This window comes from Amblyomma mixtum, chromosome 10 (assembly GCF_055824585.1).
Source record: "Amblyomma mixtum isolate Tamu chromosome 10, ASM5582458v1, whole genome shotgun sequence".
Classification (NCBI taxonomy): Eukaryota; Metazoa; Arthropoda; class Arachnida; order Ixodida; family Ixodidae; genus Amblyomma; species Amblyomma mixtum.
Genome location: NC_143021.1, coordinates 5,690,517 through 5,702,345, shown reverse-complemented (window position 1 = coordinate 5,702,345; position 11,829 = coordinate 5,690,517). Strand labels below are relative to the sequence as shown.

Here is an 11,829-nt window from a genome sequence, read left to right as displayed (position 1 = left end):
CCCAATCAAACTATATGCGCGTGAATGAAAACAAGACTAAAGCTGTAATATTTCGACCAAGAAACAAACCGATCCCCCCACATGATAGTATTAACTTTAACTCTAGAGAAATAGAAATTGTTGATCACTTCAAATGCCTACCCTATTGGAAAAAAAGGCAATGATGTAAATATTGGAAACCAACACTGGAAACCTTGGTGGATTATGGTAATGGAAAATATGTTGGAATGACTGGGCATGTTGGAATGACTGGGCATGTTGGAATGACTGGGCATGTTGGAATGACTGGGCATGGTGGAATGACTGGGCATGTTGGAATGACTGGGCAGGTTGGAATGACTGGGCATGTTGGAATGACTGGGCATGTTGGAATGACTGGGCATGTTGCAATGACTGGGCATGTTGGAATGACTGGGAGATGTTGGGGCAGGGGCCATGGGGCAATGTTATGTCTGTCGCAATGAGACAGCAAATTTCAAAATAGATGAAGCTCCTACAGCCAGTTTTATTTTGTGTTCATGCTCCTCTTGCTCTTCTTTAGCCACTCATCAATGCAGCTGGGCCCCATGAAACAGCCTTGTTGATGTACCACCGGTGCATGAGGGCTTGGGAAAACTGGGCGATGCACTCTGCAGAAAAGATTGAAATGAAAGAATTAGGATCCACAAGTTTTTATTCTTGCCAGTATTAGAGTGCTAAAAAAGTAAACTCCGTATTGTGGCCACAGGAATAAAGTGAGCCTAAATCAAGAACCACTGAAGCTATTCGCACTCAAAAAGAAAAATAATTTGAGGTTCTTAATCAATATATCATATGCTCGTCATTAAGTACCATCATTAGAAGCATAACTAGCACCACTGCAAGACAAAGGCCTCTCCTATATCCCTAAACATAAGCCTGACGTGTGCTATAATGAGCAAAATAAAAAAGCCATCGTTTTTTGTCCTCTGAAGGCTTTTAGTGGGGTATTAATAAGAGGGACAATATAAAGGTAACATCAGAAGGGTGACTGCAGTAGCACAGCTGAGATGTCGCAGACGATACACTACGAAAAGAGGCATACAATCCATTGATACATCAGTTGCAAAAAATAAAAACAGCAGCAAAGAAAAGGTAAAACAAACCAGTGTCAATGCTCCAAGCGATATCACTTATTTCCATAATTTTGAGGGACCACATGCAATGAAAATGTGGTGAGGTAGAGTCACAAGCGAAGGCCATTCTGTTCTCGATTTAATTATTACTAACTCTATGCAGCTGAATGCTTTTTCTGGTGTTTTATCTTGTTGTGTTAGTGACCATCTTCCTGTGTTTGCTTGCATTGAGAACGCTAGTACAATAGGAAGTAAGTCCACATCAATCACATACAAAGCTATTACAGAATCATCATTGAAATCCTTTAGGGATGCGCTCATGAAAGTATATTGGAGTAAGGTAGCTGAACTTCATGATGCAAATGTTGCCTATAATACGTTTGTCGATTGCTTTAAACAGATATATCACGATTGCTTTCCTCTTGTAACACGTGTGAAAAGTCGCAGAATCCGCAAGCCATGGGTAACGCCAGAGCTTCGCGGAGAAATACAAATGAAAGACAAGCTGTACAGAAAATTTTTGAGCAGCCGGAAGGTTGAGGACCTTGCGGTATTTAAGAAATATAGGAACAAATTGACTAAAAAACTGCGGTCTGCACGAACAGCCTATCACGTGTCACTTCTAGATGTTAAGAATGCTCGAAATGGTGTACTATGGTCGAGATTAAATACACTTCTGCAGCGGGACAGTTCACGCACTGCATTAACAAAATTAAATATTGATGGAAAGGAAGTTTCTGGCGTCGAACTGGCTAATGTATTCAATACTTTTTTAACGAGCTTGGCTACCCGTGCTATAACACGTGCTGCCGGATCTGACGCTTGCAAATATGTTCGAATTCAGAATGATGAAACAATTTTTCTGCACCCAGTCACAGTAGATGAAGTAGTGTCGGTGATAACAAATCTTAACAATAGCAGTAGCTGTGACATTGATGATATCCAAATACGGACAGTCAAGCATGTAGTTGACATAATTGCTCCCATACTTGCTCACATCTTTAACATCTGTTTAGAAACTGCAGTTTTTACGGAAAAAATGCAATTAGCAAAAGCTGTTGTTCTTTACAAAAAAGGAGATCGCAACGCCCTCGGCAACTACAGACCAATCTCTATTTTGCCAGTGTTTTCGAAAGCATTTGAGAAAATGCTGCATCTAAGAATGTCAAATTTCATCCATAAATTTAACTTGCTAACACCATTTCAGTTTGGCTTCTGCAAAAGCAAATCCACTGAACTTGCATTACTCCAACAAAAGGAATATATAATAAAGCAACTTGAAAACAAATCTATTGTCATTGGTGTATTTGTGGACTTCTCAAAGGCTTTTGACCTGGTAAATCATAAAATCTTACTAAATAAATAACACTACTATGGTATCCGAGGAAAAGCGCTCTCATTGTTAAGTTCTTATTTGTCGTTTAGACAGCAAGTGGTGTACATAAATGGTATACAGTCTGAACCGAAGCCGCTCTTCTACGGTGTCCCCCAAGGCAGTACGCTAGGGCCTCTACTCTTCAATATTTACCTAAACGATATTGTCAACATTAGCGACAATACAAAGTTTTTCATCTATGCACACGATACGAGCGTATTTTTTTCTGGTGAAAATGTTCATGAACTTATCAAACAATGTAATGCCACAATGAAAGCTCTTGAGGTCTGGTCTGCAGTTAACCTGACGCAAATAAATGAGAGTAAGACCAAAGCTGTCATATTTAGGCCGAAAAATAAAGTGATCCCACTGCACGATAATATTGTATTAAACTCGCGGGCTGTAGAAATTGTTGAGCAGTTTAAATGCCTTGGGGTCATATTTTCTGCCAGTATGTCATGGGATTATCATGTCAATTATATCTTGAAAAAAATAGCTCAAATCACTGGTGTTATAGGCCGTCTAAAATACATACTTCCCACAAAAACTAAGATGCTGGTATACAATTCAATATTCAACTCGCATTTAAACTATTGCCAGTTGGTGTGGGGCACTACAACATTCACTAACCTTGAACGTATTCATTTAATGCAAAAAAGATATCTCCGAAATGCATATAATTTACCGTTCCGACATCCCAGTGCACCTTTCTTTTGTCATTCCAGAGTTATTAAAGCACATAATCTTTATAAACATCGCCTCAGTGTTACTTTTAAAACAGAAATCAAGAAGAATGTAACAAATCTTAAAAATTTTGGAGAACTAAGGAAAAAAGAATCAGTCTATCCAACAAGACGTGGCAAAGAATGGACAGTGCCAACACCTCGACTAAATCTTGGTAGGGAATGCCTTCAGTACACACTTCCATCTCTTCTAAATAGGTATATCCACATTAACCTCGATTTGTTTTCTTTTTCACGTCATGAACTACATAATTTGTTTTTGCATAACATTGTTTAAGTTTCATTATGTATACATATTGCTGTTTCGTGTATTCTCCGGTGCTTCCTTGATGTGCTTGTTTTTTAAAATTGTATAAACTCTTGTGTTGCCTCCCTGTCAATAATTAGGATTGTAGACTCGTCAAGCTGCCCAAGGGCAGCTTTTTTCTACGATTCCTCCATCTGTAGTGCTAGATGGGAAATAAACTTTGATTTGATTTATTCTTCAATGGGAACAGGAAAAATTTCTTGATTTAGTTGTGATGGCATCCTGGTCTGAAGCGGGGCAGCAACATTTAACATTAAGTTGTGGAAAAGTATTGTAGAGTATATGGAACACACCTAAACGAGCGATTTCCCCTTTTATGCAGTGATGTCTGGTGGTCAAATGAGATGACTGATTACATATATGCTGTACCAAGTGTCGCTGTTGGATTAAAGGGAGTTGGTGGCGTAGCATCAAACAGTTTGGTGCAAAACTGAAAGAGCTAGGGAATACTTCAGTTTGGAATCAATAAAATTTTTATGCATAAACTGCGCAGCATGGCAAGAGCACACAGATCATGACATCTCCTGATAAACCCGAGTGCCCTTGTGGTGCCAGCAGCATGTATCGTGACATGCTCCAAGTATGTGGGGCTGCATCTGGTTAAGGTTTCTCCATACCATTAACCCTAGAGGTGGGAAAGGAGGTCAATACGTTGTGACAAAACAATGCAGACAAGACAAGGACAACGAAGGAATAAATATGATGGCATGAGTGCTGACTATCGCCAATGTGTATTGGAAACCACGTCGAAATATATACACTGTGGCCTTAAAAAACAACGAACAAAGGGCACCTTGTGTCAACCACATTGCATGAGTGTAAAACAAAACAAAAACTGACAAAGAAGCATTTAAGAGCATGAACTCTTCCTTAGGAAGCGATAAAGAAGGTGTGCTAACACAGTGATTGCGGTTTTTTTTTAAATTTCAGTGGCCTCGATTATCTCACGCACAAACTTTTCTGTGTCTGTCAGGCAAAATGCAGAACATGAATTCCGGTTCACAGCATTTAGGATCTGGCAAACAATTGCAATTGCGACAGTGAATCATCAAAGTTCTCCCGCAAGCTTTGTTCACATCGTCGTGGTGGTCTTTTAAACCTCTCAGTGACACACTTGCCTGTTTTCCCAATGTAAACATAGCCGCATTTCAAGGCGTTCGAACACACTATGTCTTCTGTGCAGTGCACGAAGAGACTCTGATGGATAATCTCGGTTGACTACAGGTACTGAAACTTCATAGGGTTACAAAAACAATATCGACGCCAACTCGACTGCCTATTTAACCGGTGCTACCAATTGTGGATGTAGGGAAAGGTACGTACAAACTTCCTTTTGGGAGTTACAGTCTCGACGGGGGCACAAAAGGAATGTTTCAACTTCTGCTTAAAGCAATCGGCTAAAGACACTGACAAAGGTTCTGAATATCCAGTAAAGGACAAACGGCATATGAGCTGGGCAAAACTGGATGTCATGGCAATCAAACAGGATTTCATTAAGGAATTTTTGAAGCAAAGGTTAGTGACACCTCTTGACCAGCTTAGACTGAACCGAAGAAAATGGTAAAAGTAGCTTGTTTTCCCTTGGCTCGTAAGCCCAACAAGTGTAACCACCCAAGATTGAGATCCAATAAATGTGAGGACATATTATCCTCTATAATTTCAGTGGTGATTCAAAGTGGACTGAGGCTTTGACTGAACTCCTCTCTCACCTTAGACAATGCTTCGTCAGGATTGGAGATCCTGCAATAAGCCACGTAACAGCAGCGCTAATAGTTTTTTTTGCAAAAAACAAGCTATTCTGAAATGTAATAAAGGTGGACTGAAGGTATGAGCTTAAAAGTGCGACAAAATTATTCACCAAAACGCCTGAGACGTTTGGAATGCCACTGCTCCATTTAGGTTAATGAATTCTTCAACACATTATTGATCCTGATTGAGGGATGGCGTAATATAAATCCTTGATGTCAACATAGCACCCCATGAAACTGGTGCGAGAGTTATTGTGTAGAAACTGCGTTACTTTCTCTGCAGATCTTACACGACAGGAGTCATCAATGCTCAGCAACTTAATTTTATGTCGCAAAGAGAAGGCGATTTGTTTCTGACAGGTTCCATTCTCTTAAACTGCAACCCTCAAGGAGCAGTCACCTTTATGGGTCTTTGCGGTAAAGAAGATAGCTGGACAATTTTTCTTACTGAAGTTGATGGCATTAGCCTGATGGTTAAACTCTAGATTGTTAATGTTTCTTGGCACTGGACTTTGCTTTTAACAAATCAGATAGTAAGTGGCACTCAAATTCAGAATACACTGCATCTGTGGCCTTGGACTGAAAGGCGCATTTCGATACGACCACAAAACCACCGTTTATCAGCAGTTGAAAGCAAGAGGGCCCACCCTCTTAAATACGACACAGTTCGGCCTGTGGACAAGTTCCTAAAGAGGGTTCAAACCGTGACACTGCATCAAAACATCCCGAAACACACCTGTCACACTCAGGTCTGTGCGTGGAAAAGGCAACTCGTCAAACCATGGCAAGCATCTCCACAATAGTTCTGTTCGGAGGAACGGAAAATTTTGGTCCATAAGCACTTCAAGGACCAGACGAGGCAGCGACTCCAAGCTGAAGGTGTGCACCTGGTTTTCAAACTCTTGTGCCTGAAAACAAGCCAGGGAGTGGCTGGTTGACGGTGTCACGTACCGTTGACCAGGTGAAAGCCATCTGGAATGCCACTTTGCAGCCACTTTGCGCTCACTAGCCCGGAGCAGAGAAGCCAAGGCACGAGTGTCTGAAAACAAGGTGCACAATGTCGACACTGAGTTGCTGCCTCGTCTGCTGCTTGAAGCATATACGGGCCAAAATTTGCCATTTTTCCTTCGAAGAGGACTATTCTGGAGCTGTTTGCCATACTTTGACGTCTTGCCTTCCTGTGCCTGGACCTGAGCGTGACAGGTGTGTTTCAGGGGGCGTTGGTTTTATGGGGTGTCGTGGTTTGAACCATGCCAGGAACTTGCCCGCAGGCTGAACTGTAACGGGTTTAAGACGGTGGGCCCTATCGCATTCAACTGCTGATAAAGAAGGTGGTTTTGTGGTCATGTCTAAAGGCGTCTTTCTGTCCAAGGCAACGGAGGCAGTTAATTCTGAGTTCAAGTGTCACACAACAGCTGATTTGTTAATAGCAATGTCCAGAGCCAAAAAACTATGTAATAATCTAAAGTTGAACCATCTGGCTAATGTATCAACTTCAGCAAGAAACTAGCAGAGGTGCCAATGAGAGGTCAAAAGACCACCGTTACGATGTGAACAAAGCTAGCAGGGGGAATCTGATGTTTCATTGTCGCGACTGCGATCGTTTGCCACATCCTTTATGCTGTGAGGCGTAATTTCTTGTGCTGCATTGTGCTAGACAGACACAGAAAAGTTTGTGCATGAGATGATCGAGGCCACTGAAATTGTAGAAAAAACGCAATCAATGTGTTAACACACCTTCTTTATCGCTCCCTAAGAAAGAGTTCATGCTCTTAAATGCTTCATATTCAACTTTCGTTTTGTTTTTGACAGATCCAAAGTGAATTTACAAGGCGTCCTTTCTTCATTCTTTTTTTAGGCCACAGTGTATATATTTTGATGTGCTTTCCAATAAACCATCTTGAAAGTCAGCACTCGCACCGTCGCATTCCTTCCTCATCTTTCTCTTCTTTGCGCTGTTTTGACACGATGAATTACAAACAAGACCATTCATCCGTCTTGCAAAAGTCAATACAGTCAGAGTAGCTGAGATAGTTGGGGCATCCTTCTGAATAATGCAGTCATAAAGACAAGGTTGGGACATAAAGACAAAGACTGTTGTTGAATGGCTAATATTAATGTACTTTAGTAATGTGCTTGGTTTGGTTTATGGGGGTTTAACATCCCAAAGTGACTCAGGATGAGGGACGCCTTATGATTTTGCATATTGATATGATGGGCTTCATAAGACAAGAAGTACAATAGTTTTTTAAGGCCAGCCGTAGAACAGGAAGCAATGAATCTACACTAATATCAAAGAATGAAGGCTCAAGCATGAGAGTGTAGCTAAAAGGTTATAATGACAAACATGAAAAGCTTTGGAGAAATTCAAGTCGGTGACAATTGCCTAAAATAAAGAATCTAAATTTGGGTGAAAATCTGTTGTGAATTCAAAAAGTTGGATTGCATATTAGTAAAGAGAATGGGAGCCGTGATGACTGGTATAGAAATATTAGTTTGAATTATGGTGCCAAGTAATATGCGGACTCATTTCGTGCTCTAACAGCTCATGCAAAATGCACATCAATAAAATAGGAGAACAGTTTGGGGATCAGAACGGTTTCCAGCCTTAATTATTGACAGGTCAGCTTCAGGTTGTCAGGGATAGAACAAAGAGGTTTGGATTGGCTAACAATTGTTGGTAAAATCTGTCTTCAGATATCCTCAGTAGTTTAAAGTATGTCAGAAGGCTTCTCACACAGCCCTCAGGTACTCGAAAGCTTGTGCTTATCAATGACTTTCGAGACATGATGAGAAGCAATGGTTAATGCAGTGAAATGGGTAACAAATAACTGATTTTTCTCAAGAAAGTGCCCATGAAATATGCTGTCAAACAAATTCCCAAGGATCCTTCAATTAAGCCCAAAATGACAGTTTATGGGTAGCCACTTTGTTATAACCATCACATACAAAAAAAGACACCAGAAGCCCTCCTTGTTCACTGAAAACAAGGGAGAATTATGAGACATCATTCCGGCACACAAAATCACACGGATGAAGAGAGTAGACTCCGTGGACACCATATTTCAACTGAGGTTTATTCCACAACACAGGCTTTTTATGTGCAAAGGGGTACTAGTGATCCCTGGGGCTGAAAAGTATTTCCGCCACCACATAACAATTATTCAGGACGGCAAAAACCAAAACACAAAAAAACATAGGGGTAAAGGTATCTTGCCACTCACATTCAACACATCGGCACGCCTATGCATCACCTACCTGGCTGACCCAACAAACATATTTGCCTCCAGATAATCTATTTCTTTTTCTGGAGCGCTGCAGAAGGGCTGCTGACGTAATTCTCTTTTTCAGCAGAGATACAAAAGGCTTAAAAAATTTCCCAGCCCTTTCAAGTGCTAAACTTGCACAAGGCATGTGTTTCTTTCAAAAACGCCTTGCATGCTCGCTTGTGCAAGCAAAGGCGAATGTGCTCAGCTAAATGACTTCTGCCACTTAATGAATCAGCTGTCCTGCAGTGTTCAAGCAAGCGTTCATTGATGCAAGCCTCGTCTGTCTAATGTAATGTTTGCCACAGGCAAGGAGGATGCTGTACACCATGTCAACCTCATGTTTAACGAGGGGTTTGGTGTGCTTAGTTTTGTAGGCAGGCTTTTTCGTAACGTCATTTATCAGGTGGCACATGCATCCCAGCTTTCCCAAGCTGAAAATACGACATGTACATCGTGTTTGTCACTGGCCTTCTTGAGGCGGTGTGACACCTGATGGCAATAGGGCACAATGACAGGTCACTGTTGCGAATGCGTTGTCTTCCGGCTTGCGCTGCCCAGCACACTTCATCTCTCGAACCTGGCTTTCTACCACTAAGGCTACAATTTCTCCTGTGAAAACTGCCTGCTCCAGTCTCCTTACTTGCGCATTGATGCTGTCACAGAGTCGTGACAGCGTCAATGCCGAAGTAAGGCGACTGGAGCAGGCAGGCAGAAAAAGAAATAGATTATCTCAACGCAAATATGTGTTGGGTCAGCCAGGTAGGCAATGTTTAGTCACGCCAATGCATTCAACTTGAGTGACAAGCTAACCTTACGCCTATGTTTTTGTTTTTGCAACCTTGAATAATTGTTACCTGGTCGAGGAAACACTTTTCAGCCACAGGGGTCACTAGTACCACTCTGCATGTAAAAAGCTCATGTTGTGGAATCAACCTCAGTTGAAGTATGGGGTCTATGGAGTCTACTCTCTTCGTTCATGTGTTTTTGTACACTGGAATGATGTCTCATAATTCTACCCAGAACCAATTAGCTCAGCTCTCCATGCTTAGCAAAAACAAGGCAGCAGTAATGAAACCAGTTCTCATGTGTGCACTTTTTCTTTTACATCTGTGACCTGCGATGAGTGGCATAAAAACACATATTTAAGTTAACACACATGCATCATAATGTTAATATTCGTAGTCAAATAGTATCACATAATGCAGCCAAAACATACAGACATTTTGCACTTCATGCATAGAATGCAACGGTTAAAAGACGAGCAATATTGAATGTAAAACTTCAAATGGCCTGCAACCAGCCCATTCTGACAGCCAACTAATATTACTCATATAAACATGTAAACATATCAGGCCAGAGCTATCCAAACTGCTCCAAGCAGTAGCATTAAGGAAAAGAGCAATGAAAGTAAGAGAACATTTCATGGCAACCACAAGAACAAAGCACAATGCAGTAACAACTTACAACACAGCTTTTGACTTCATCTGGTGGCCACAAAATCCATGCCATTGACTCGGACTGGAAGACAGATGTGCCACCTGCGGATACCAATTTCCCATTATCACTATGACAGGAGTACAAAAACAAGCATGCGAACTCGGTCCAACAGTGAATATCACATGAATGTAAAAAGATCAGGAAAAATATACTTGCCCAAGTATACGCCTCAATACAAAGGAAAACTACCCTGTTTAAAATGCATCAGTTCCCCTAGCACTAGTAAAGGAATCTTGCTATGAGCAAAACAAATCTGCGTTCGAAAGCGTAGATAAACATCGTAATAACTGAGACAATTATTGCGTCACTTGTTTTCCTCAGAAACCAATTTTCAAACAGCAGAGTGATCGAAATGCAAGATCCTATACTCTGGGTAGCCAGAAACGCTATCGGTATCATAAAAAAAAAATCTTCACATACTCATTTAAAAATTAGATCCTGACGGCCGGAAATTAACTTTCGTTGGTAACTGCAACCTGAGACAGTGCTTTCTTTATAGTGAGGTTTGAATTCAGATGCGGAAAATGGGCACTGATCGTATTGGAGGGTTCCGGATTAATTTAGACCACCTAGAATTTCTTAACGTGAGCTGACATCGCACAGCACAGGGGCATTCTTTTTTTCATTTCACCTAAATCGAAATGCGGCTACTGCCATCAGGATCGACCCCACGACCTAAGGTTCAACAGTCTAGGGCCAAGCAAAAACCGCGGCGAATAAAAAGTGTTTCAATCCCCCTCAAAGTGCTAACGCTATCTTGAAAGACAATCATACATTTTACGCACAGCCAAAGTGCCGGTCCTTGAAACTTGCGCGGTGGTGTGAACAAGCATGGGCAGAAACGCGTAGAACGAGGCATATACGAGGACAAATCTGCGCTCAACAAGAAACAAAACGCGCAAACATGCGCATACCAAAATCATGCAAAGCTAGCGCACGCACGGTCGCATCCCCTTTGCCAAAACAAGTACCGACAGCGACAATTCTTGGCAGAGCAACTCACCGCGGCGACAACAAAAGCGCCTTAAACGCTTTTTTATAGCATTGAACACGAATACTGCAGCAGTACGACAGGTCACCGTTCCAGCATTATATGCTTCGGATAATGCACGAGTACTGCTTACCTTTTCAGATGATTGCGTAGTCGTGCAGAACGCTGTTTGCCTTCGTGTCACGGGCACGACACCAACCAGTGAGAGTTCAGCACGAGTGCTGCGTAGCCGGCACTCTCTACCACGTAGTCACACAGAAGAAAATATTCCGGGCCTTATTTGGAACATTTCCACCGCGACACTGCCCGCGCGTCTTTGTGCCTGGACACCCATCCTGGACTACACAAAGAAGCGCACAGACTGAAAAGTTAGAGACCAGAAAAATGACACTTTGCCTCGAATAGGCTACGTCGACAGCACTGCGCGATTGTGCACCCTTGAGCAAGAAGAAACACACGCAAACCACAACACAGTTCACGACGGCTCACAATCCAAGTAGCGAATTGTAGCAAGCGCCGAAGCGCGATGCACGCGACGCAGCACCCGAACCGCCATGAGGGCAGGGTTGCCAGGTCCTAAATTTTAAAAGTAGCCACAAAAAGCTGAAAAGTAGCCAAAAAAGTAGCCAACCAGCTGCCGAAGTGTCAAAAGTAGCCAAAAGTAGCGCCAAGGTTGCAGAAAAGCGTCACCAGAAGCATAAAGGGTGCAAGAAATATATAATTCTTGTAGGACGTAGGGTAATTGTGAATGCGAATAACTCTAAATTACAAAAGCATCGCAAATCAAATGAAAGGAAATACATGA

At 41.8% G+C, this 11,829-nt stretch overlaps 1 long non-coding RNA gene across 1 annotated transcript; it reads right to left on the bottom strand.

Moving 5' to 3' along the window:
- Positions 1 to 503: 503 nt before the first annotated feature.
- On the bottom strand, positions 504 to 11,572 carry LOC149325036 (uncharacterized). Its single transcript, XR_016286220.1, has 3 exons — positions 11,158 to 11,572; positions 10,001 to 10,074; positions 504 to 629 (listed from the first exon to the last, which is right to left on the bottom strand). It is a non-coding gene; the product is annotated as an uncharacterized LOC149325036 (long non-coding RNA).
- Between the last annotated feature and the right edge of the window lie 257 nt (positions 11,573 to 11,829).